The sequence below is a fragment of the Schistocerca americana genome, chromosome 2 (assembly GCF_021461395.2).
Source record: "Schistocerca americana isolate TAMUIC-IGC-003095 chromosome 2, iqSchAmer2.1, whole genome shotgun sequence".
NCBI classification, from domain to species: domain Eukaryota; kingdom Metazoa; phylum Arthropoda; class Insecta; order Orthoptera; family Acrididae; genus Schistocerca; species Schistocerca americana.
Genome location: NC_060120.1, coordinates 479806188 through 479833396, shown reverse-complemented (window position 1 = coordinate 479833396; position 27209 = coordinate 479806188). Strand labels below are relative to the sequence as shown.

Genomic DNA, 27209 nt, shown 5'->3' with positions numbered 1-27209 from the left:
CTTCATCATTTCATCCCTATCGAGACGCAAGTTGCCGAAGTGGCATCAAATCGGAAGGCTTGTACCAGGCAGGTGGTCTACTCGACGGGAGGCCCTCGTCACACGACATTATTATATTCATAAGATGGCACATTTTGATGAATAATAGCTAATTCTGAGCAAATTTCCATGGCACTTGCACACTCCCGTACAGTACATTCTATTTCCCGCATACACAGTGCAGAAGTCTCTATGCTGGTTGAGGTACTTTTAAGGGAGGAGAGCCTGTTGTCATGGTTTATCCAAAAAAATAAATAAATAAAAAAATTAAGGCCTCATACTTTCACAGATGACGGCAGGTATTTGACCATGTGTGGCCCCGTACCCACTATACTCTCACTAATCAAATCCAGCAACCTCCTTTCCTAAACCTCTTGAGGTGCAGACCATGCCTGGTGTAGCTTCATCTCGCAATAGTCCGCACAGGCACCGTCACAATGTGCACCTGGCCAGCAGTCACATCACCATCACCAGCTCAGCAATGACATGCCTTACAGCACTGCCCAGACAAGGCTAATCATGCCCTTGGGACATTGGTGCCACAAGCAAGGGAAGCAATCCTATTCAGGTCACCATCTATGTTGTATGCTTACCGAGGCAGTTCCCTGCCCCACCCACTATCATTATCACCTTTCGTGAAATCCTTACTCATTGGCCTTAAACCTTCAATCTGCTGATCCAGCCCAGCACTCAGCTAGAAAATGCTGGTGACCTCATACTTCTCTCTGATAGTCTTCTGCACACATCCTACTCCTACATCACTTTGAGGCTCATCTCCTCTTGACTCTGGCACCCGATAGCCACAACAAAACAATCAGACTGCACTCTCCTCTTACTAGCTCTATTACCAACTGCAAGTTCCTGTCATCCCCCCCCCCCCCCCACCTTCCCTCATCCACAACAGTTCTTTCCTAAGTTGATCCAACTGTTCCTGAAGGGCACAGATCTCCCCTTCCTGCTCCTCTATTCTAGAAAAGAGCCTCAGCAATCTCCACAGAGTCCTTACCACTAGATTATCCCAATAGAAACCATTTAATGCAGCTCCCAAAATGCATTTCACTACCCACTTTCCTACAGCAGCTCTCACAGCATCCATTTACGGTCAAAAAATATCTACAGGGGGAAAAAAGCAAGCTTGAATACGAAACACTAAAGGAATGTTCTGAAATTTATCACATTCACTTTGCTATAAAAGGAGTGCAATTTCATTACTACTGCAAACTCAGAAACATCACATGAAAGATCAGGTGATGCAAACAAACATTTGTCAGAAGTCACAACTAACAGCAATTTAAACCAACTTGCAATATTTCTGAACCCTAACACAGAGATACCACCAAAACTTCCCTTGTCTGCAGGAAAAAAGAGACACTAGTGCAGCTATTCACTGCAAAAGGTATTTATAAATATATTTGCAAACGTACACAGTTCATTACAATTGCTGAGACCAGTATTTAAACAAAAGTAAGACTTATAAAATGGCTATCAAAAATTCTCTGTACAGGCAAACCCACAATATAACACACACTAAATATACTAAAAAGGTACTCAAAATGCAGGAAACAACAAAAATACAATAAAAAAATATGGTCACAACTTATGCTAAGAAGAGCACTCAACCAGTGTTTACTATGACTGCCCTCATACTACATCCTGTTTACTTAACAATTAACCACTGATCATGAATGCGTATATGACTGAATTTATCTTAAGCGTGACAGTGCTAGTGCTTCACTGCTGTTTCACTATTTCCTATGGAGATTCTTGTAGTCGTCATTTTGTGAGATCACACACCTGCTACTGACTATACAGGGTTTTATTCTGTTCTACTGAGTCCCTTCCACTGTGTCTGTGTTCAACTTGGACAATAAAGTAAAGTTTGGCACCACTTTAAACTTTAACACTTTCAGTGTAACAGGCTTAGCTCTATGTAGCAGAGCGTTTAAAACTATTTACTTCCAGGCTGGATGATGAAAGCTTTGTGCACTAAGAGATAGGTGTGTGTGTTTTGGCTAAATTGTTTCTGACTTAGACCATATGGAATCTGACATTTGATATCTAAAAAAGGTGTGTCCAAAAGAATGGTTATAGGGAATGAGATATTAAGTTAGCCATCGCTAAGAAATGAAAACATGGAGATATTCAATCGTCATAAGATGATCAGTGTATAGCACTCCATCCTTTCTTGAGAGCTAAATGAAACAGAGTCCTGGACAGACATGGTATTCAGCCTATTTTCCAACCACCCAAGAATACAAGGAGAGGTGCCCACAATAGACAGCCTTGGTCTTACTATTCCTGGAACAACTTTGCACAGAACACCAGCACTATATTAATATAATAATTTTGACAAATCTGCTATCGCTGTACACAGCCACATGAACAGATATACAACTATGACTGGAGACGTGGAAATCTTATGTCACGCATCTATTTACTGGGAGTCTGTCATTAAAGAGCTGATGAGATCAGAACATGCAACAAAAATTTAACTGGGACAGCTGCTGTTTCCTTAGAGGTGCATTGAAACAGGCACTTGCTGCTGAAAGGCTACAAAGAAATATGCTGAATTATCCACTATCTAACAACATCAGCATTGCCAACAATGCTCCTCCATCACAGACATGGAAATATTCTCCAAGAGCAACTGGAAATTCCTTTACTTGACATCTTCATGACAAAATTTGGCCAAGTAAATAAACTATCTCACAGCCTCCAGATAACACACGACAATGGAGGAAGTAGTTGAAAGTTTGAGATTACATCAAAATCTAATGCAGCAAGAAGTCCACAATGCATTTACTGCACTCATCTAGTAATTGAGATACAGAGTCATCAGCAGGTACATAAACAGACTGAGAATGTTGTTAGCTTTCAGGTGATTCCCAGGGCTCTGGTTCAAATGGATGTAGGTTGCAGTAGTTATGCAGAATATTAAACCTACCAGGTACAGCAAAAGTTCAAGACCAAAGAACACAATCCAGGACAGTAACATATTAAAACAATGTAACAAATGTTGCATACTACTGTACAGCAGTTTTTTCTATGTCAGACACAGTCAGTACAGCTGTTCATTATCTATCTCATTTGTGACTCAACAGAGGAGCAGCATACCAAATTATTCAAATCACACCTACCTAACTGAAGGATTAGGCCCACGGTGCTATAGTGTGTTAAATCCTTTAGTAGTGCTTTCCTTTCTTCTACATTTGGATTTTTTAAAAGAGAGCAAAAAATTAATAACTTATACCAGTATATCAAATGAGGGCAATTAATCACAATTTATTCCACTGATTTAACTAACACGGAAATTTCCAAATGAGAAGAATGCGATATCAGACAGCCTCCCCAGACGTCCTGGTTGTGGTGACAGACTGATCTGTAGTGCAGCACGAGGTCTAGGTTAGGTTCGACAGTGTTAATTTGGTTCTGTGCTGGTGAAGCGAATGAATGCGAATGCCATGAGAAAGTTGCGGTAACAGACTGACCTGTAGCCTACCTTAACATTTACGCTCGCGGCATATTTAATGCACTTTGCCATACTTGACGCACATTTTATAATCTTAAGACGGCAACGTAAATCCTGAAAAACTAATTTCATAAACGACAGATCTTAACGATTTTTTGATCATATTTTGTACATATATCATACATGAAGTACGAAAAATTCAAGAGGTTTGTGTGTGTGTGAGAGAGAGAGAGAGAGAGAGAGAGAGATTTTATACTTGCGAAAATGTCCAAGTCAAGTTTATGTGAAGAGAGAGATAAATCTACAACTGACAACAGAATGTTGGTTAAATGAAAAGAACTGAAACTTTTGTTGTCCTCCTGTCCCATGAAATGGGCGCAATTGTACCGATCATCAGTTTATAAGTCGATGTCAGGAATTATGTAACCTTAAATAAAAATGTTCTGTATATTATGAAAGGAAGTATTTTACTGTACATGAAGTTTACGATGTAATATTGACTCTTCTCCCCTTTTTAGAACTGGAGCAGCACACACAGACGATATTACAGTACTGTACTTACAATGCATTTTACGTAGAGAAAAACAGACTAGCAGTTTATGCCCATATATTTCCCAAGTGAAGTTTTATTTCGTTTTCCACATTCACCGTCCAAATCGTCACAAAGGATAAATCTATTTTCACAACGTTGTAACAACTAAAAAACACCTGCGGCTAACTGTACACTGACAGTTGACACCTACGGCCCGTCACTCCGTCAGCAAACATTTCAATCCCGCAAATCACATGACTTGCGACCGCACAACAATGCGTCGATACCATTTCTTTCGTCGGTATGCACAAAGACCAGATCGTACTACGCAACTGCAGCCTGTTTTCCACAACAGAAAGCAGTAATTAGTTTTTGACAGACATAAAGCAGTAGTTTTTTGTATTTTGAACATGTACAATCGTAGAAATTTATTGTTAGAACACTTTCAAATTAATGCACTGCCGGTAACATACACACAAAATACCACGATTTTCGTGAGATTCGATGTTACCAACAACTTTTATATAGGTACGACGTATACGGCAACACAATTCTCTAATTTTGAGAAAAACGCTATTTACTATAAGTGACGTGCTACCAAAGCGTTTTATGCGGTTAAGGGGACTTGTCCGATATCACCATGGGAAACCTTGAAAAAAAAAAATGAGTTTTCTAAACAGTGCAACACAAAGAATAAGGTTTGTAGGCCCATATAATGCTTACCATTTTTCGGGCACATTTTTATGTATGAATCACAGCTTCGGCTCTCATACTTTTTTATTTGTTGCAAGTGAAATAAACCATGTAAATTATTTATGTACATCATAGGTACTCTTTACTCAAAATACAAACAAAGGGAGATTTTTTTCCTGTAAGTTCTTTACACTATTATCGATAAAGCAGACTATTGAAAATATGGTGCTGTCATAAATTGTTATACAAAGACACTTTGATTATCAAAAATTTTCGAAATGAATTCTGGGTTTTTCTTTAAAAAAGCATTTTATTTTCGAAGTTAAGTCACAAGAGTAGTCTGCTTTTTAGTTAAGCGTTTTTTTTACGACAGTATACATAATTTCAGATCTCTAATAGTTTTTGCCAAAGTGTACCAGAAAGGGAAATTATTTAACTTTCGGAAAATTCAAGTTAAAACTTGCGTGGCACTAATGCATCCCAGGTCCATATTCATCCTATTTCTTGTGTTGTTCTTCCTCCGTCCTCTTTTTTACACTTCTTGTTATTCTTGCTTCTTTGGTGGCGTCAAACACCGATTTTTCTGCTTCGAAGAGTCTCCTGTGGTCAACGGGTATTAGAGCTCTTTGCATATTTAGTTCACCAGGCACTCCCATCAGTTCCGTAACATTAAGCCTTGACACTGCATCGTCATTGAAACATGGAACATTATCTAGTACAACTATTTTTGAAGTATTTAGTCCTACTAGAACAGTTTTTGATATCAATTCCCACATCAATCGTTGAAACTTTCATTTGGATTTTGAGTCCTACCATGTAAACATTCTTATAATAATCTTGTGTCACTAAGGGCCCTATGTATAGGTGTTATAACTTCCATTGTAGCAAATGGCAAAGAATGTTTATGGTTGTAGGTCTCACCTTGGGTAACAGCCCTCTGGTAGCCACACCATGAGTCACTGCCAGGTGGGCAGAGTGCTTGACATAGGTTGACATCTGTGGAGGATTTATTCCCTCAAGATAATTTTTATTTTGTCTTATGTTTTGTCCATAATAATACTGCAACCTATTTCTTTGTCTGTAAGCCAACAACATCCACTAATGCACTTAACAGCAGCTAATTTCTTTCCTTTCAAATTCCTCTTCAAGTTCCTCAGTCTTGTACCTAAGCTTTTATGGACATGTCAAAAGCACTCCATTTATTCAATTTTTGTCAGTATAAGGTTTGGAGTCACAAACTTTTTGGTACTCTTTTGAGTCTCGATCTCCTAGTTAAGATATATACATCACACTCTATTTCTCCACTGACCTGTGAAATATCTTCACATCTTCAGATTCCATCCCTCTACTGTAACCACTGAAATTAATCCAACATTTATGATTTTCAGCTCCACTAGTATAGCCATGACAGTACTTGGTAATACAGTCCACATCAATGACTACCATTGCCCAAGGAGACAGCTGTCACTTCACCATTTAGGGAATTATGGCCTCTTCATTGCCAGAATGCACCCATGGCTACAGACAATCATGTATTGCTGTCATTTATGTCTACACTTTCCTGAACAGCGTTTTTCATACTATAATTTCCTACTTCTTCTAAAGTCTGTACAATAATTTTAATGTACCTGTCAAACCTAGTATGAGGAGATAAGTCCATAAGAGCGCCAAAAATTTGCACTTCTGTATCCTTTGCCTATACACCTCATAGCACAAGCAGGTTAATTATTTGTTTATACATCGCCTTATTAGTTACACCACAAGAATAACCACATTCGCTTAAATCACAAAAATTACAAACAATTCTAAATTTTAATGCATAACCTCTTCAGGTACGTATCTCTTTCAACTACCTTCACGCCAGTATTGCCACATTCCTTCCATTGCAAAGCTTTATTTATAAGTTCAGATAGAGTATAGTTCAACAATAACACAACCTGAATGAATAGTTGGCGTCTCTATAGTATCAGCATTGATACTGTCAAGCCCATTGTCCAAATATTCCAGTTTCAGCTTCAAAGCACTTTGAGTAGAAGCTGATTGAAGTGTTGTATCACGTTATATTTCAGTATTAGCAAAATTAATCCGTTTGGTGATTCGGTTTCCATAAAATTTATGTTGTGTAACATCGAACTTCTTAGTTCTTCCCACTGCTTTCAAGTGGAATAAGAAACTCTCTCACATAATACGAAACTAATAAACACAGTAACTTTGCTGTAAACAAAACATTCGCGTTAAAACAACAGCAAACAATGACTAAACCCTCTGTAGAAACAAAAGACGAGCAACCCTAAACCTTTCGCAGCTTAGCCAACTTAAGGGAGTAAAATGTCATAAAAACGAAACAAATGAGAGCAAAACTTTATTTCGTAACAGAGCTGACCACAGTCTAATATAAAGGCCCGTCCACACGCAACGATCTGTCTGCGCAAATGTCTGCGCACATCACCTCTGCGCAGACAGATCGTTGCGTGTGAACAGAAGATTTGCACCAACCTGAGGTGTGTGCAAACCTGGAAGTTGGAGTTGGAGGTTTGAGCGAAACCTCTCAAATCTGTCGGTTCAAACCACATCTGCGCAGACAAGTTGGAGCGTGTGGACAGGAGATCGTCGCAAATCTGGCGCGAAACAGCTGTTTGCTCAGTCTAGTGTTTGTATTTGTGTGCACAGGGCATTAAAATGGCTGATACTCGTCAGTGTTCTCGAGAGTTTGTAAGTGAATTCATTGAAATATACAGAAACCACCCATGTTTGTGGAAGATTAAAAGTAAAGAATATAGTGACCGAGACAAAAAGACAGCAGCATACAATGCTCTAATTGAAAAATTGCGGGCAGTTGGCGCCTCGGCAAACAGAGAAACGGTAATAAAAAAATAATTTCGTTGCGAACTGCCGAAATTATTTGCGGATGGATGTCGAAACTTATAATTATCTCTTAAAGCATGTAACCCCTCATATTATGAGAAAAATACTTGTGTGAGAAGGGAAATTTCTCCTCATGAACGCCTGGCAGTAACATTAAGATTCCTAGCAACAGGAAGGAGCTACAATGATTTGGAATTTTCATCTGCAATATCGAAACAAGCATTGAGTGAAATAATACCCAACACATGTGAAGCTATTTACGCTTTCCTGAAGGATGAGTTCATGAAGGCAAGTCAAGTAAATTAGTCTGTCAGCGAACTGTTTACCGAAAAGAGTTATCCAAAGTTCAGAAATCTAGAAGATCTGGTGTAGGAGTAGATCAAGTATACCAGCCAACGTTATGGTATTTTGATCTACTTGGCTTTCTTAGTGATCAAGAAACGCCAAGACCAAGCAGGAGTACAATTGAAGATGAAATTGGAGTGTCAATGTGCGAGGAAATGGAACACGAGGTTATGTAAAACAAAACAGGTTCGCCCTGCAACTCTCGCAGTAAATTTACGTGACAAAACTGCTTTCGCTTTAGCAACCACTGTCTGCACCATTTTGACCGCTGTCTGTTTCCTGCGGTTGGTCTGAATGTTTTTTGCAACACAAGTTGCGAACACAGACCACAACAGAACTTCCTCCATTTCTATTTTTCAAAATAACTGAATTAAATTTTGACGTTTTCGGGGAGCGTAGTCGCTTGCCACTGATATTTATTTTCTACACCGACAGATGGCGGGCGAGTAGTAGATTGGGGTTTGTGTCGTGTAAACACACCACATTTGCAGCGATCTTTTGCATGTGCAGACATCTGCGCCGATGTCTGCGCAGACAGATCGTTGCGTGTGGACCGGGCTTAACAGTCGCGACACTTCGCCTCGATTTTGTTGCCTACAGCGCCAGCAGCGCCCCAAGCGGCTGGTAGGTTACACTGTGAGTTCGGCGCGATCGTGAAGGAGAATAGTGGTTGTTTATTTTGATTTTTACAATGGCTTTTACTGGCGGGAGCGTTTGTAGCGCAATAAATTGCACCAACAACAGAAAGAAGACACCAAAGCTGTCTTTTTTTAGGTTTCCTAAGGATCCTGAGAGGTATAACCATCATGTTACTAAACTGTATCGTCAGGATTCACTTGCAAACTATATGTGTATAAATGATGAATGTTTCGTTTTAGGAGCAGAAAATGGCTTGTTAATAGCAGGCGAGAAGACCTCATGAAGAAAGACCCAGTGTACCTGTATAGTAATATTAGGTTTTGTTCGCTACATTTCGAACAAAACCAGTTCATGAACGCAGACAACAACAAACTCGTGTGGAATGCAGTACCCACCCTGTTTGACATTCCAAATAAGCCACCTCAGCTGACGATGAAGAGGAAACTGCCACAAAGATTCGACAGTCAATCTAAAGCAGTAAAACAGTCCTATGACACAGAAGCAGCTGGTTCAGCTCACCATGTATCAGTGCCAGATTCGTGTGAATCGTCAACACAGACCTGCTTTGACGATGAAGTGGTTAGATTAAGTGCAGCTGTTCGTGTCTTGCAAAAGCGTGTGAAGTGTCAGAATGTGCAAATCGCTAGACTTCGAGCGAAACTATTACGGGACAAGGAAAGTGCCTACAGACAGCGACAGAAATTGTATCAGAAGGAGCAAGTGAACAAGGACAAACGAATGTTAAAGACTATAGGATCCCGATATTTAAAAAAAGATGCCCTTGACTTGTTGTTAAGCCAGATTAGCATGCCATTGAAAGAGAAACGTGCTGCAAGATGGAAAGACGAAAATAAGCTGTTTGCTCTAAATTTACTATATTACAGCACTCAGGCATACAGGTTTTTATCAGAATGTTTTATGCTTCCATCAGTGCGTACACTACAAAGGTATGTGGAAGGCATACAAATAAAATGTGGGATAAGTGACAATATATTCCATCTTTTAAAGCAAAAGGTGCAACATTTTTCTGATAATGATAAACTTGTGAATATGTCATTGGATGAAATGTCGCTAATGGCAAATTTGACATATGACAGCACTTCTGACACTGTTATTGGTTTTGAGGACTTGGGGTTTACACGCACAGCTAAAATTGCCAACAGTGTGTTGGTGATAATGATTAATGGCATTTTTTCATGTTTCAAACAACCATTGCTTTACTGTTTTTGTGAAGGAACAGTGGGAGCTATTCATTTGACTGCTATATTTTATGAAGTAGTCAAAAGACTTAAGGAAATTGGCTTGGTTGTGAAGACCTGTGTGACTGATCAGGGTTCAAATTTTGTGGACTGGAGAAAGAGACTGGGAACTACACAAGACAATCTAAGTTTGGTATATGAGGAGCAGAAGATCTATTTCTTCTATGACACCCCACATTTGTTTAAGAGCATCAGAAACAACCTATTTAGGTATGACATAATTCATACATCAAATGATGGTTTGGTTGGTACTGCTTCTTGGAAGGACATTTCTCAGCTCTATTCAAATGACTTGCACAGGAAATACAAGTTAGCTCCCAAGCTGACTAAAAAAGCTGTCGAACTGCCAGCTTTTTCAAAAATGAAAGTGGGTACTGCAGTTCGTGTGTTAAGCCATACAGTGGCAGCTGGTATTGACACACTTGTGTTTTGTGGTAGTATGCCATTATCTGCAACTGGCACTTCAGACTTTTGTCAGAAAGTTAATGACATTTTTGATATCTTTAATACATACAGTGTGAAAGGGCCTGTGCATCTAAGGAACTGTATTAGGAGTGATTCAGAGCATCTGGATGTTCTACATGTGATGAAGCCATGGATTCACTCTTGGAAATTTGTAGGCTCTGATGGAAAAGATTACTCCCTGAGGATAAAATGTGTAAAGGGGCTTCTAAGCAATATATGTGCTTTGGAAATGCTTGCTGCCGAGGTACTGACTGGAACAAAATTGTACTTATTCTCACGTAAAATTAACCAAGACACATTGGAAAACTTTTTTTCAACTATAAGGCAGAGAGGTGGTTTTTGCAGCAACCCATCTCCAAGGCAGTTTTGTGCTGCATTTAACAACTGTACACTAAGCAAACTGATAAATTCTTCTAATGTGGCAAGCAGTAATTGTGAAGGAATTGACTGGGGTCAGGCAATACTGGACATTAAATCTGCTCAAACATTAAAGGTCTCACAGTTGTTATGCAGTAGTGATACAAGTTCTGCAACAAAGCTACCAAATGTGGAAGTTCCAGCAGACCTTGGAGAACAAAACAGTATGAGATATGTGTTTGGTTACATCTTGAAGAAACTTTTTTCTTTACATAATTGTGTCAAGTGCAGGAATCTACTTCTAGACAACAGCCAGGACTTAGATGCAAATGACAAATTTTATTGCTATTTCAAAAGTTACGAAGACAATTTTGGAAGCTTGGTTATTTGCAGTGAAAATATTTGTTTATTTTTTAGGGATTGTGAAAATCAGATGGCTTCAGTTTTTGATGAACATTCTCACAAGAAAAACTGTGGTGAATTATATGTGAACTTGTTGATGGCTGTCCCAAGTTTTCCTCCTGGATGTTGTGAAGAAACTAAGCTGCTGTTAATCAAGTTATTTGTTAAAGTGAGACTCGTTTACAGGCTGAAATATTGGAATCAAGACGTAGTTTCTAACAACAAGAAAGCAAATAAGAAACTGAAGAAGTTGGCTCATTTGGGCTGCTGATTTCTTTGGTATGTATTTCATTCACTTCTGTTGTTAGTCACTTAATTTCCCTTGCTTCTTTCGTGTGATGACATTATTTTGTCAGCACCTTCTTCACTGACAGATTGTTTGAAAATTATACAAATATTTGGTTTTTCGTGAAATGTAGTGTAATCAGCTCATTATAGTGTTTTCAGCATATTCTTCCCACTATTTGGCAGTTGCTTGTCCCACTTAGAATAATAAAAAGATGAAGGTCGTACTTGTGGCAACAGGCGAAAATGACAAACAAACGCAGTAGGCCTACAGAACGATAAACGAGCTGTCGATCGTTTTTGCAAGTAAAGGTACATGTCTGTGCTTCTGACATGTGAATCTGTGTGTTTATATTTTTTTGATATGAACGTGGTAAGCTGCAATTCTGTCCAATGTCACAAGTGTTTCTTCACGAATGTGTTGTAGCTTGCCACTCTATTCATGATTTTTGTCCGTGCTGGCGCTTATTTTAGAATCATTTTTAGAAACATATATGCCTTCTGATACCACACAAACCCTTGGAGGCAAGAAAATAACTCAAATAATGCGGAAATTACGTAGGAAATGGATGTAAACAAACATTATGCTTACGACGCGTCTGACGTTCACCTTACCTACCGCTTGGAGCGCTAGTGTCGCTCCATCTGTCAAACGGCAACAACTTTTACAGCAGTGAGTGTCGCGACTGTTATATTAGACTGTGGAGCTGACTGTGTGCCATAAGCCGGGTTCACACAGGCAACAAAAGTATCGCTACTGCTAATGGCGAACTGCAGTTGCTTTGTAGTTGCATGTGTGAACTCCTAGTTTTAGGTGGCGCCATTTAAGAAGCGCAACTTTTGTCATGCCACAAAAAGTTGAACTTGGTTCTACTTTGTTGCGCCATTTTGCCTTCACAATCGAATAACGTCATTCGATTGTTACCTCGCGGCTGGATTCAAACCTTTCTAGTGCCTATAAGTTTGCAGATAGTGCTTTTTGTTTGTGCGTTTGCTATTAATATGTCGAAAAAGTGGTCAACAGCGACAATTATGTGATTCTTGGAGGTGTATCAAGAACGAGAATGCCTCTGGAACCACAAAACCGAATCATACAAAGACAGAAATTTGAGAGATGCTGCGTTAATTGAAATAGTAAGCAGTATGCGTGAATATGTAACTGGAATTGATGTAGCTACAACAAAATTAAAAATTCGAAACATTCGAAATGCTCATATGAATGAACATAAAAAGGTACTGAAATCACTTAAGAGTGGTGCGTCTACAGACGGTATTTATGTACCCAGCCTTGCTTGGTTTGAAGCTGCAGACCGGTTCTTAAAACATGTAGTCGAGACAAGAGAGACGAGAAACACTTTGGCAAGCATTATTTTACATTTATTATGTTTCCAAAACACCGTATTTAGTAATATGTACAGCCGTTTAATCAGCTGAGACAGGTGACACCATTTTGCAAACTTCGCAGTTACGAAGAATTTGTGGCGTCCTGTGTGAACGGTAGCTCAGAATGACTTGACTTGTGGCGATACTTTCGTTGCGTGTGTCAACCCGGCTATAGGGAAGACGTGGTGCATGCAGCCACTTTTAAATTCCTCTAATTTTGGTACTTTCCGTGGTCCTTTTTCCTGGAAGAAAACTTTTTCTCGTTCAGAAAACTGCAGAGAATTTTTAAGACAAAAATATAAAAAAATCGTCTTTTTGACAGTTATTCACGTGCATGTCCCCTTAACTTGATGCACAGAAATGTCATGTTTATGTGAATAGTTCAAACACAGAGGCGGAAACGTTCGAGGTTTGCAATATCAGCAGGTCACTTCCACAGCTAGGAAATTTCTGTTAATACTTGTTTCGCAATTGCAGTAGACATATCTAGATCCTTGTAGCTTCTTCCCGTTGCCACGAATCAAGTCGTCGTCAGCCACTCATGTAGAGAAATTGCTCCCTATATACAAGTATTTTTCTGTTATCCGAGGACACATGAGCATCAAAAGATAATTATAAGTTTCCAGATCCACACGAAATAATTACCCCAGTTGTCAGGTCCATGCTAAAATTCGTGAAGTAATATTATGTGTGAAAACTGCCTTCGTTTAAGCAGTTACTATTGTCTAGAACATTTTGATCATTCTTTCTGTTTCTTTCATTTTTTTTTGTTTGAATAGAAGTTGCGGACACAAAACATAACAAAATTTCCTCTATTTCTGAATAAATGAATTTTTTTGAGATTACCTGAGCCCTGGGAACTGATATGTCTTTTCTGCACCTACAGATGGCGGCGAGCAGTAGATTGGAACCATATGGACTTGGTCTAGGTTACAGTACACATGCTGGAATTTCACAAATTCATTAAGGTGTACTGATTTTTAGCATTGCGTTACAAATGGTGAGGTAGCCATGAAGCGTTTCTGAAAGGTTCCATTTCGTTTCCAAACATATGTTTTCAATTAAAGTATATCTTTAACCACCAATATTACACTTTTCGTAATGTTACTGCAACAAATTTTACCAACAGTGAGGTGTTTCGAGAGAGATACTCAATGTGTTGGTGTTTTGAAATAGCATTGATTCATTGGACATAAGATAAATGAACTGCTCCTTTAATTCGTCTGCTAGAACGGCTACCTTCCCTTTCTAATCACGGACGAACACCTGAAACTAGTTTTCAGTGTTTCTGAAACTAAACTTATGTTATTGAGATACCTTAATGGACGCTGCTGAATATACCATATACGTTATTGGAGCCAAAGCTGGCTGGCTTCAGCTGTTTTTGCTTGTACATCAGTAAGCTGTATCACTTTCAGAGCTGTTGAAGCTGCATTAGGAAAAATGGCTAATATAACTTTTTCAGTAAGTTTCAGAGTTAAATCTTGCCAACACTTTAATCCCTCCTTTATCCACAGCTCAGTCAATATGAAAACAGATCTTTTCAATATATAAACGATGTAACTTTGAGATTAACATATCCTGCAGCAAAGAAATAGCATAACCTCCAGTTGTCACTGCTTGATGTGAATGTTATCACTTCGAAGTCACATTTGCCTCGTGTGTTGTGAATCAAGTGATCGGGAAAGTCGATAGAGACCTCTTTTTGTCTTCAATACTGCCTCGCGTTTGCACAAAATCTTGTGAACTGTGGGTTACTTGTACAATCTTGTCGTGCCTTTCCTACACCTACACACTTCTGAACCTGTTCCAACGCAACTTCATCTGACACCCTCTCACAGACAATGAAATCTGCTCCAGTATTTATCCTTCTTACCAGCTATAGCTTTTCACACCTATTTCCATATCATCTTGGGGCACCCTCGCCCTCCTCTCTCGGCCTTCCTTTTTGTCTTTCCCAGTACCCACCTTACTACCTGCCCTCTATGGTTACCACCAAACAGCTCCATATATTTATACCTACCACTATTGAAATGTTTAATGGGCCACAGCTTCTTCACCTAACACAGGGTCTTCAGTTCTTTAGTGAAAGTGCAGTGCTTCTTTTTAACGAACTTTGCAGTTTCATTTTCATTTTAAAGTTTTGAATGTCCATTTTTGTCTTTTCATCTTTACCTGTCAGACATTTTATTTCCTTTTCAAACTTTAAATGAGAAAAAACTCTTTCTATTTGTAACCATTTATACACTGTACTTTAAAATCTTTTTAAATATTTGCATCTATAAATATGTTTTAGCATTTCTTCACTAATTTGTAAATGCTCTAAGCTGAAAAGTGTGATATTGTACCACTGGCCGCCCACCCATTCCTTGCCCATGTGAACTGAGATAAAATAACAACAAAGAAAAAAATATTATCTTGTGGTTGAAGCACACTATTATGCGTGCATTTGCTTACAAATAAGTTTTTTTGATAGGTTCCGCCTTGAGCAAACACATTTGTTCTTCTTTTTTAACTCAGAACACAGCAACAAAGAAATGGTAGGCTCTCACTTGCAACAACAAAGTGTTTCACAGTACTTAGGTAACGTAGACATACAGTTTTTTTCAGTAACTGTAAAATTTGACTATGAGTGAGAAGTGTGGGCTCTTTCATAGGTTTGTGAGCAGTGGGTTATGGTGTGGGATTTGTTCAAAGTATTTTCATTGGGGGGAATGCAGCAGGGAAGACAGTGGGCATTTTAGTGAGATCCTCTCCTGGGAAAGCAGAATCTGCAGTAGAAATAAGTTGACAGAGGAGCAGGAGTGTAAGATCTGTGCCCTTCAGGTGCAGTCACAATGCGCAACGGAGAAACTAGATAGGTTGAAGAGGGTGAAGGGTGGTGGGGAATGGGAAGTGGCAGTTGACAAGAAGGCAGCTAGGAGGAGGAGGTATTCAGACAGTTATACTTTGCATATATGCAATAGATTTGACCAACTGTCAGAGTTGAGTGGAGAGGAGCCTTTGTAGCTGTAAATGTAGGGAACATCCAGCAGTCCTCAACAGTTAGGAGGTCTATGTGAGTTGAAAAGTCTAACAGAAAGAAAAAGGTTCTGCTGCTAGGTAGTTCGCACAGTAGAGGTGTGGGCCAGCAGTTGAAGGAAGTGTTGGGGAGTAAGTACCAGGTCCCCAGCATTGTTGGCTCAGGTGACTGACAGCATAGGGGAGTTATGTAGGAATTTTACGAAGGGGGATCAGATAGTGATAGTGGGTAGACTTGGGAACAGTCTTGATAGGGACAGGGAATATGATGTAGGTGGTGACCTTGTAAAGATAGCTACTCAAACTGGTGACACTAATGTGCATTTAGTCCAGTTGTTTTAGCGTCATGATCGGCCTTATCTTAATGCAGCTGTTAGGCGCGTTAACATGGGGCTGGAGAGGGTGCTGATGGCAGAGGGCATGGATCACATTTCGGTGGTGCCAGTTGGGTCTATCAGTAGATTGGGTTTCACTAGGCATGACCTGCACCTCAATAGGTACGGGAAGGGGAGGCTGACAAAACTTACAGATGACAGTGTAGTGGGTGGTGGTGTGATCACTCATGGAAAAATGCCTGTAGTAGTTGGTGTTAGAGCTGCACCTTTTTTAGACTGAAGTCAGCTGATAGGCATACCTGCTTAAAGAAAGTCCCTCTAACTAAGGGCTCATCTCCAGAGGACGCCATGTTTCCAAGTAGAGAAGGAAGTAGCATATTTCATCAAGATATAAGGCATATTAAAGTTAGTGAACTTCTTATAGATGTTGACTCTAAAATTATTGGTATGTTGGAGCACCACTTAAATAATTTGACAATTCAGAGGCTTCCTTTATCAGAATACTGATTAGCTGGCTGTTTTTCAAGGAGTTCCTTGTTGGATGGGGGAGTGGCAAGGTACGTAAAAACAGTATTCCATTTGAGTCCATAGACGTATCACGGCACTGCACTGAACAGATATTTGAATTTTGTGTGGGGGCAGTTCAATTTAGTGAAACTAAACCTCTAATTGTTGTAGGTTATAGGTCCCCTAACTGTGATGTCAGAGCATTTCTGCTCAAGCTGGAGAGGGTTCTTGATTCACTTTGGAGGGAGTACCAGACATTGGTTGTATATGATGGTGCAAGAAAAAGGATGTTGGTAGATCTCCTAAATTTTCATGATCTGATACAGACTGTGTTTTTTCCAACTAGGGTGCAGGGGAGCAGTAGCACAGCAATAGACAATATTTTTATTCATTCTTCATTACTAGATGGGCATTCTGTTAGTAAAAGGGTGAATGGCCATTCAGACCATGATGCACAAATTTTAATATTAAAAGGCTTTTGTAGTCAAACAGATGTCACATATGAGTACAAACTAGATAGGAAAGTTAATCTAACAGCAACTGACAGTTTTTTAAACCTTTTCAAGGAACAAAGTGGCAGGATGTTTATAGTGCCGATAACATAGATGATAAATATAATGCTTTCCTTAACACGTTTCTCATGCGCTTTGAGAGTTGCTTCCCATTAGAACATTCTAAATGGGGTACTAGCAGTAGTAGGCAGCCCGGGTGGCTGACAAGTGGGATAAGGATATCATGTAGAACAAAACAGGAATTATATCAAAATGTTAGAAGTAGTCACAATCAAGCTACAGTAGCCCATTACAAACGGTATTGTAAGGCGCTTAAAATGTTATTAGGAAGGCAAAGAGTATTGGGTAAGCAAATACAAAAGCCAATTCACATGATAAAATTAAAAAAGTATTGTCAGTTGTGAAGGAAGTGTGTGGTCAGCTTCCCAAGGTCGACGATATAAAGTCATTTCGTAGCAAAAATATATCTATTACTGATAAATCAGATATATGTGCAGTATTTAACAATCATTTTCTGAGCATTTCTGGTAAATTAAATAAAAATTTAGTTTCTGCAGGGAATCATATAACTTTCTTGGCAAATGCCTTTCTGAGATTGATGTGTGAAACACTCCTCTGTACATAGTCAAGGGGGTGATTGAGTCAGTAAATAAATCACTTAAGACTAAGGACTCTCATTGTTATGATGGAGTGCCTAACAGAATATTAAAGTACTTTGCTGCACATATTAGCCCTGTATTTAGCTACATTTGTAATTTTTCCTTTAGGAATGGTCAGTTTCCTGAACGATTAAAGTACTCAGTAGTAAAGCCGCTTTATAAGATGGGAGAAAGGGATAATGTAGACAATTTTAGACCTATTTCAATGCCATCAGTCTTTGTTAAAGTTATTGAAAAGGCTGTGTATGTAAAGATAATTGATCATTTTATATCACGCGATTTGCTTTGAAATGTACAGTTCGGCTTTAGAAGTCATTTAACAACCGAAAATGCTATATTCTCTTTTCTCTGTAAGGTACTGGATGAGTTAAACAAAAGGTTTTGAACGCTAGCCATATTTTTTGATTAAAATAAGGTGTTTGATTGTGTTGATCACAAAATATTGCTCCAGAAGTTGGACCATTATGGAATATGGAGGTAGCTCACAACTGGTTCACCTCTTACTTTAGCAACAGACAGCAAAAGGTCATTATTCACGATGTTGAGAAAGGTTGTGATGTAGGGTCTGAGTGGGGTACAGTCAAATAGGGGGTGCCCCCAGGGATCAGTGTTGGGGCCACTCCTGTTCCTTATTTATATAAACGATATGCCCTCGAGGTTTATGAGTAACTCTAAAATATTTCTGTTTGTTGACGACACTATCTTGGTAGTAATGGATGCTGTGTACAACATTGCCTCGGTTTCAAATAGGGCAGTTCATGATCTAAGTTCATGGTTTGTAGAAAATAAGCTAAAGGCATATCACAGTCGGACTCTGTTTTTACAGTTTCTAACACACAATTCAACAAAACCTGACATTTTAATTTCACAGAATGGGCATATGTTTAGTGAAACTTAACAGTTCAAATTTCTAGATGTTCAGATGGGTAGTAAACTATCATGGAAAGCTCAAGTTCAGGATCTTGTTCAAAGACTTAATGCTGCAATGTTTACTATTCAAACGGTATCTGAAGTGAGTGATTATTCGACATGAAAATTTGTCTACTTTGCTTATTTTCATTCATTTATGTCGTATGGTACTATATTTTGGGGTAACTCTTCCCACTCTAAAAGCATATTTTTGGCTCAGATACGAGCGGTTTGAGTATTAAGTGGTGTAAGTCCACAAACCTCTTGTCGTCCCCTGTTCATGAGCCTGGGTATTTTGACATTGGCCTCTCAATATATATATTCCTTACTGCCATTTTTTGTCAACAGTACTAGCTTACTCCCAAGAATAAGTAGCTTTCACTCAGTTAATACTCAGCAGAAATCAAACCTGTATTTGGATCAGACTTCCTTAACCCTTGTGCAGAAAGGTGTGCAGTATACTGCTGCATCCATTTTCAATAAGCTACCATTCAAATTCAAAAATCTTAGCAGTAATCCAAGCACTTTGAAATCGAAACTGAAGAGTTTCCTCATGGGTCACTCCTTCTATTTTGTCGAGGAATTCCTTGAAAAATTAAGCTGATTCTTGTTGTATTGTTGGTTGCGTTTAATTAAACTCGTGGATTGACTTTTTTCGTGTTCATAAACATTTTATTTTTATCTTTTATTACTTTTATGTTGTAGTTTCATGTACTGTCACGTTCCATGACCTTGAAGATTTGCTCCTAGCTGCGTGGGGTAGCCATGCAGTCTGATCCAAATTTGCTCCTCAATTTTATCCTATGGAAGTTGATGTGTAAATAAATAAATAAGTTCTTACCTCCATGCTGCCAATGTGTCAGTGATCTGTATACTATCTGAACGTCGAACTCCAGCTGTATGAATGTGCTGGTCAAAAATGCTCATATTTCACTTCTTGATTAATTACAATATTGCTGTTATGAAATGTCACTAGAAAGCAAAATGAAAATGCTGTTCTATTCTGCTCAGATGTCAACCTATTACATCACATAATAAAGTTCAAAGCCAGAAATAAGTTAAGACTTCTTTATCATATACAGATTGGTGGAAACTTTTTTTGCATAACTATGGTGGCCTACACAAAGGACAAGGATCTGCAAGCATGCCGAACTTCCATGCACTGAGATCAGAGTTCTTCATCTGGGTAGTACAGAGATCACAAAGATGTCCTAAATGTGAAGCCAGCCAATTATGCATGTCACCATATTATTGAGGACAAGACATTGTGAGTAGTGTATGCATGTTGTAGTGTTATTCATGGAAATACAAACATAAAATTGTATGAAAATGGTTACTCACGTTACCTGCAGATGCACAAACAGCAGCAGAAAGGTTGCTGTTACTTTCTACTGATAAATGCTTGAAATAAAATAATACTTTTGGTTTAAATGCGGACTACTCGTTTCGATGCTTGCACTAACTGACTTTTATGTTGCAATATGTAGGTTCACAAAGAACAGTACTAGGAAAAGCTCGTGGATCAAGCTATTTTGACGAAATATAGCACAGCTGTCAAATACAGCACCATATGTTCAGAGCATTTCCAGAAAGTTCAGTTTGATCGAACATCAAAGTCATGTGTTCACTTGCATTTTCATCACCGTTTCCCTCACACGTGCAGAAAGCAAGTTGCACTAGATTTTTTATATGACTGTAATTTTTCTGTACGTGACATTCATTTGACATAATTTAATGTTCAATACGTTTTTCTTTTCTGCTGGCGAATGGTATCATAACAATTGTCTACGCATTATGTATTTTACTTAAATGTTTATATATATTCCCTGCAAACCCTTGTGAAGTGTGGGGCAGAGGATATATCCCATTGTACCAGTTATAAGGGTTTTCACTCGTTCCATTCACCTGTGGAGTGCAGAAAGAATAATTGTTTGGATGCCTCTGTGTGTGCTGCAGTTAATAAGCTGCAATGTATCCTCAAAAAGTTACTTAATGGTCGTCAGTGAAATATATTTCCTGGAGAGCAATGCAGATCACAGAACTGGACAAAACTTCATGGTGATGAAACTCCTGCACATCAGTCACATAGAAACGGCAACAATCACACACTTTCTACACTCATTCAGTATTAATGTTTAACTGACACTGATGTACATTGTAGGTATACTTTGCTGTGATAGATATTTGTTAGCATTCATATCAGAGTAGAGTTACAATTGTACAATATAAGTAGCACAAATGAAGACATGTTTAATAGTGTGCTGGTAAACCTTCTGCACCAATAGTTCTAGATGTAGCTAAATAACCCTTTAGATTGGTAGAAGTCTTCCATTTCTGTATACTAGATGAGCCATGACAAGTGTCATTTGTTTGCGATCTAACATAACTGACAATGTCATACACTCCATTCAGAAGTGTTGCACAAGGCGTGCAAAGAATTAATTGTCAGGCACAGACACTCCATGCTGCCACATGATTTCTAAATCATTTCTAATAATGATGCGGTTCTTTCAAAATTGTGTTTGTGTGGCAAGTCTCTTGCTGGCTAAGGCTGCAGATGATCATGATAGCGATGGTCTTCTGTATGACTTACACTGCACTCCACATGATACCTTAGAATTGTCGACAGATCAAGCTTGTTAACGAAGCAGTGGTACAGCACATTCTTCCAGGTTTTCAGAGTTGTCTGGCATCCCATGTTTACACAGGTCCATAAATTACAGGTGCCAAGTTGATGTCCAATAGGTCCCAGATTCATTCTTATGAAACAGACTTGATGACTAAGACACTGATATGAGTGCTGCTGAAAGCACTGTAGCACTATTTGAAACTTATACCACACACAGTCAGTTACAGTACATGACATAGCTCCATGCAGTATATCAAATCAGACTTTCAAAGCAGTGCGTTCAATTAACAATATAAATGTTGCAAACTTTAGGGAAAGCCTACAGCAGCTAGACTGGGATGAAGTGTATAAGGAACCCGATGCAAACTTGAAATATAACTTATTTCACGATACATTTTTAAGGGTATTTGAAAATTGTTTTTCCAAGAAAATAGTTAAACATAATTCCAAGAAAACATATAAAAAATCTTGGCTAACTAAAGGAATAAGAATATCTTGTAACCGTAAAAGAGAACTGTATCTAACAGCAAGAAGGAGTACTGACTCCGTAATTGTTCAATATTATAAAAACTATTTTGCAGTACTAAAAAAAGTTATTAAAAAGGCCAGAAGCATGTGTATCATGTCTGAGACCAGTAATTCTAATAATAAAATTAAAGCAATTTGGAATATTATTGAAAGGGAAACAGGGCAACCAAGAGCACAGGAACACTTTATTGCCATAAAACTGAATGACAAGTGTGCTAACAAACAATCAGAAATTGAAAATATTTTCAATAATCATTATTTAAATGTTGTGGAGAAAATAGGATCTAGATCTTCACTAGAAGAGGCAAGGCTACTAATAGAAGAGGCCATACCTGTGCAGTTTGAAACAACTATAACTCCACCAACCTCTCACTCTGAAATCAGTAAAATAACAAACTCACTGAAAAGTAAAAGCTCTTACAAAATTGATGGCATTTCCAGCAAGGTACTTAAAGCTCGTTCCCCACAGATAAGTAGGATTCTCAGCCACGTATGTAATAGCCCTTTGGAGCAGGGTGTTTTCCCCGATAGACTGTAATATGCCATTGTAAAACCATTGCATAAAAAGGGGGATACGTCTGATGTCAACAACTACTGCCCAATCTCTCTTCTGACAGCTCTATCAAAAATTTTTGAGAAAGTAATGTATTCAAGAGTAGCCTTCTATATTTGTATAAATAAAGTACTAACAAAATGTCAGTTTGGTTTTCAGAAAGGCTTTTCAACAGAAAATGCTATATACACTTTCACTGATCAAATATTAAATACTCTGAATAACCGGACATTACCCATTGGTATTTTTTGTGATCTCTCAAAGGCCTTTGATTGTGTAAATCATGGAATTCTTTTAGATAAGCTAAATCATTATGGTTTGAGGAGGGCAGTTCACAAATGGTTTAATTCATACTTAACTGGAAGAATGCAGAAAGTTGAAATAAGTGGTTCATGTAATGTTAAAACAACAGCTGATTCCTCAAACTGGGGGAGGGGGGGGCTATCAAGTACGGGGTCCCACAGGGTTTGGTCTTAGGTCCTTTACTGTTCTTGATATACATTAATGACTTACCATTCCACATTGATGAAGATGCAAAGTTAGTTCTTTTTGCTGATGATACAAGTATAGTAATAACATCCAAAAACCAAGGACTAAGTGATGTAATTGTAAATGATGTTTTTCACAAAATTATTAAGTGGTTCTCAGCAAACGGACTCTCTTTAAATTTTGATAAAACACAGTTTCGTACAGCAAATGGCACAACTCCAGTAATAAATATAGACTTTGAACAGAAGTCTGTAGCTTAGGTAGAATTTTCAAAATTTTTAGGTGTGTCCATTGATGAGAGGTTAAACTGGAAGCAACACATTGATTGTCTGCTGAAACGTCTGAGTTCAGCTACGTATGCTATTAGGGTTATTGCAAATTTTGGTGATAAGAATCTCAGTAAATTAGCTTACTGTGCCTACTTTCATTCACTGCTTTCGTATGGCATCATATTCTGGGTTAATTCATCGTTGAGTAGGAAAGTATTCATTGCTCAAAAACGTGTAATCAGAATAATATGCTGGAGCCCACACACAGTCATCCTGGAGACATCTATTTAAGGATCTAGGGATCATCACAGTAACCTCACAGTATATATATTCACTTATGAAATTTGTTGTTAATAATCCAACCCAGTTCAAAAGTAATAGAAGTGTCCATAGCTATAACATCAGGAGAAAGGATGATCTTCACTATGCAGGGTTAAATCTGACTTTGGCACAGAAAGGGGTAAATTATGCTGCCAGAAAGTCTTTGGTCACCTACCAAACAGCATCAAAAGCCTGACAGATAGCCAACTAACATTTAAAAATAAATTAAAATAATTTCTAGATGACAACTCCTTCTACTCATTGGCTGAATTTTTCGATGTAAATTAAGGGAAAAAAACATAAACATTAGTGTCATGCAGTATTTTGTGTAATGTAATATCTTGTATAGACATCTTTTATTAACCTGACACGTTCCACATCATTACGAAGTGTCATATTAATGATCTATGGAACAAGTATAAATCTAATCTAATCTCACTTGTGTGGGTGGACTTTTGGTGGCCAAGGTTACTGTGATGACAACAACCAGTATTTGGAGGATGACTTGCAAATTTGGAACACCTGCTTGGGCAACTTGAGGAACACTAAAATATGCTTGACTGTAGTTGGACTTACATACAATTCGCATTGTGTGATGCTGTTGTGTAACTGATGAATGCAGTGGATTGGGAATTATAACTTATGCTATCATACTATGGAAGTTACATGATATTGCATCGCATACATCGACATGTTATAGCACAATTTATTACTAATTATCCCAAGTTTCAGCAAAAATTGTGAAATAACATCTAATGTTATAGTGGAATTGTGACAAATGCTCCATCTTGGAGTAAAATTGTAAGAAAATGTCCCTATTACAGTGAAATTGAAATAAACTGTTCCATGGCATAGCAAAAATTGTGACAGATCACGCAATACACCACTTTGTTACATCAAAATTCACCAAAAGACATCGAAGGCAGTTGTAGGGCAGACTGCAGATTGGAGCAAGATTTTCATCACTCACATACTAATCATGCTGATATGCAGGGCAGTTAATAGATGAAATGTTTTAGCATTGTGCCATGTCAGCACTTATTGATAGTCACATCAAGAGGCAATGACCTCTCTTTGGCTTCCAAAGCTCCAGAGGTTCTCCGGTGTCATGTCGTGGTTGGCTGGGAAGTAAGGAGAAAGCCTCTTGGAACAGTTCACTGTTGTTAGGCACAGTCTGACTATTGTGAAATATCAATTGCTATTTGTGGTTTGGAGACAAGATATGAAGTTAGTGCTGGACAGTCCTTTGCAAAGTGTCAAAAACAATTTCAGGCATAAAATCACTAGAAAATACTTCTCTGACAATTTTGTGACAGATATTTGGCCTTTTTAGATGCTGTAATGTCCACATGCGTCTGAATTTCATGCTTTCTCGCGTGGATTTTAACATTCAAAGATTGAGACAATGTTAGTGATAGTGTAAAGGGGTATCACCCCACATTGTGGGTTGCCTACATCAGGGACAAGTATACATTCAGGGACAAACCGATTGTTCTCTTTTGATTGACAGATCCTTAACCTATTGTTCTGCTAAGTGGATTATGACTCCCTGGGGATAATCGGTCCTTCAGAGAACCGCCCCCACCCCTATCCCCCTCCCTCACCCCTCTGGAACTCCCCTCGCCGATACAAGCGAACTTTTGATATCAATTCGATTGGCTAATTAATTAACTCGAGCAATTAATTGACCTCTCCCATGTTGGAAACCTCCCTCTCTCCTCCCCCAGCTAGAAATTAGCAGGAAAAACATTCAGTTGAATAGCTGTTTGGTGGGGAATCGATTGTAGTGTACGGAATATTGTTTAACCAATTTAGACAATGTGTAGAATATTGTTTATTTAAATAATTTATTTGATACAAGATGGTGTATAGAATATTGTTTAATTATTATTTAAAGAAGTTGGCAGGAAATCGGTTGCAGTGTATGGAATACTGTTTAAACAACTTAGGCAATGTGTGGAATATTGTTTATTTCAATAATTTTTGGGAAACGAGATGGGGTATGGCAAATAGTTTATTTGCTTAGTTGAAGAATTTGGTGGGAAATCGATTGCAGTGTATGGAATATTGTTTAAGCAAATTAGACAATGTGTGGTGTATGGAATATAGTTTGCAGTGTGTGGAATATTTAAACAATTACGGCACTTTCTCAATCCAATCGAATAAGGAAACAAGTAATTACACTGTAATAAATATCTTAAACGAATCTTCAAAACTTTCTTGCATCTCGACATCCATGCACGCTCCCTGGAGTCAGGGTGTGCCGGGAGGACTTGGAACTGCTGATGTCTGTGACATCTGCTGCAAGTAGCAACATACTAATCCCAAGAACAAAAGCACACGTCCTGTTGGCATCCCCCACCATCTCAAGTGGTCATGTCCTGTTTCTGCATACGTGACACAACCTGTCGGATACCAGCACACAAGAGAGACGCCTTCCTTCCAAAGGAAATGCCTGACAGGGAATCGATCGAGAAATACTACTGAAGTTAATAAATAATTAATTTCTGGTCACACGATTATACTGTAGAGAATAGCAGTAGCTATTTCACATACACGCAAATTGACGGTCACAAAATTAGTAGCAGATTGACTCGAAATACATTTTGAAAAAGATTATTGCAAACAAAGAGAGAGAAAGAGAGACAGAGAGAGAGAGAGAGACAGAGAGAGAGAGAGAGAGAGAGAGAGAGAGAGAGATCTGTAGTTTGCTTTGCAGATGACATGAGGACTAGCATGAGATATTTAAACAATTACACTTTTTCATTCTGCCCCAGCCTTCCTGGTGCACTTTCATGTAGTACAGTTAATGAGCTGCTTCAGGAGTTATTAAATCTGGTGCGGGGTATGATATCTCGAAAATGTCACAAATTTTGCTTCACAAGATGGGCCTCAGGAAATTTTAATTCGGTCGTGAATATAGGCATTTAAACAATTTGCGCAGACACACACATACACACACATAGTTTAAAACTACTTAAAATAAAAAGATCGACACTGCACAGTAGTCCGCATACAAAAACAATTGTGAAATTTCATTAATTAATCCAAACATATTGTTATTTTCCCGAGGGCATGCAGCTTTACTGTATGATTAAATGATGATGGCGTCCTCTTGGGTAAAATATTCCGGAGGCAAAATAGTCCCCCATTCGGATCTCCGGGCGGGGACTACTCAAGAGGATGTCGTTATCAGGAGAAAGAAAACTGGCGTTCTACGAATCGGAGCGTGGAATGTCAGATCCCTTAATCGGGCAGGTAGGGTAGAAAATTTAAAAAGGGAAATGGATAGGTTAAAGTTAGATATAGTGGGAATTAGTGAAGTTCGGTGGCAGGAGGAACAAGACTTCTGGTCAGGTGACTACAGGGTTATAAACACAAAGTCCAATAGGGGTAATGCAGGAGTAGGTTTAATAATGAATAGGAAAATAGGAATGCGGGTAAGCTACTACAAACAGCATAGTGAACGCATTATTGTGGCCAAGATAGATACGAAGCCCACACCTACTACAGTAGTACAAGTTTATATGCCAACTAGCTCTGCAGATGACGAAGAAATTGAAGAAATGTATGATGAAATAAAAGAAATTATTCAGATAGTGAAGGGAGACGAAAATTTAATAGTCATGGGTGACTGGAATTCGAGTGTAGGAAAAGGGAGAGAACGAAATGTAGTAGGTGAATATGGCTTGGGGCTAAGAAATGAAAGAGGAAGCCGCCTGATAGAATTTTGCACAGAGCACA

General features: G+C 38.5%; 1 protein-coding gene across 7 annotated transcripts in view; it reads right to left on the bottom strand.

Moving 5' to 3' along the window:
- Positions 1-27209, bottom strand: part of LOC124596063 (NAD-dependent protein deacylase sirtuin-5, mitochondrial-like) — a 120796-nt gene that overhangs the window by 48947 nt on the left and 44640 nt on the right. For 2 of the 7 annotated variants that reach the window (XM_047135044.1, XM_047135043.1), the window contains exon 1: positions 6671-6990. The exons of 1 other annotated variant lie outside the window; for it this stretch is intronic. The gene's annotated coding sequence lies outside the window, so the exon portion shown is untranslated. Of the gene's footprint in view, positions 1-3176; positions 3202-3768; positions 3792-4070; positions 4278-6670; positions 6991-27209 lie in introns of those variants that run through there. 4 more of the 7 variants (XM_047135042.1, XM_047135041.1, XM_047135047.1 and 1 more) reach the window with 4 other exon arrangements.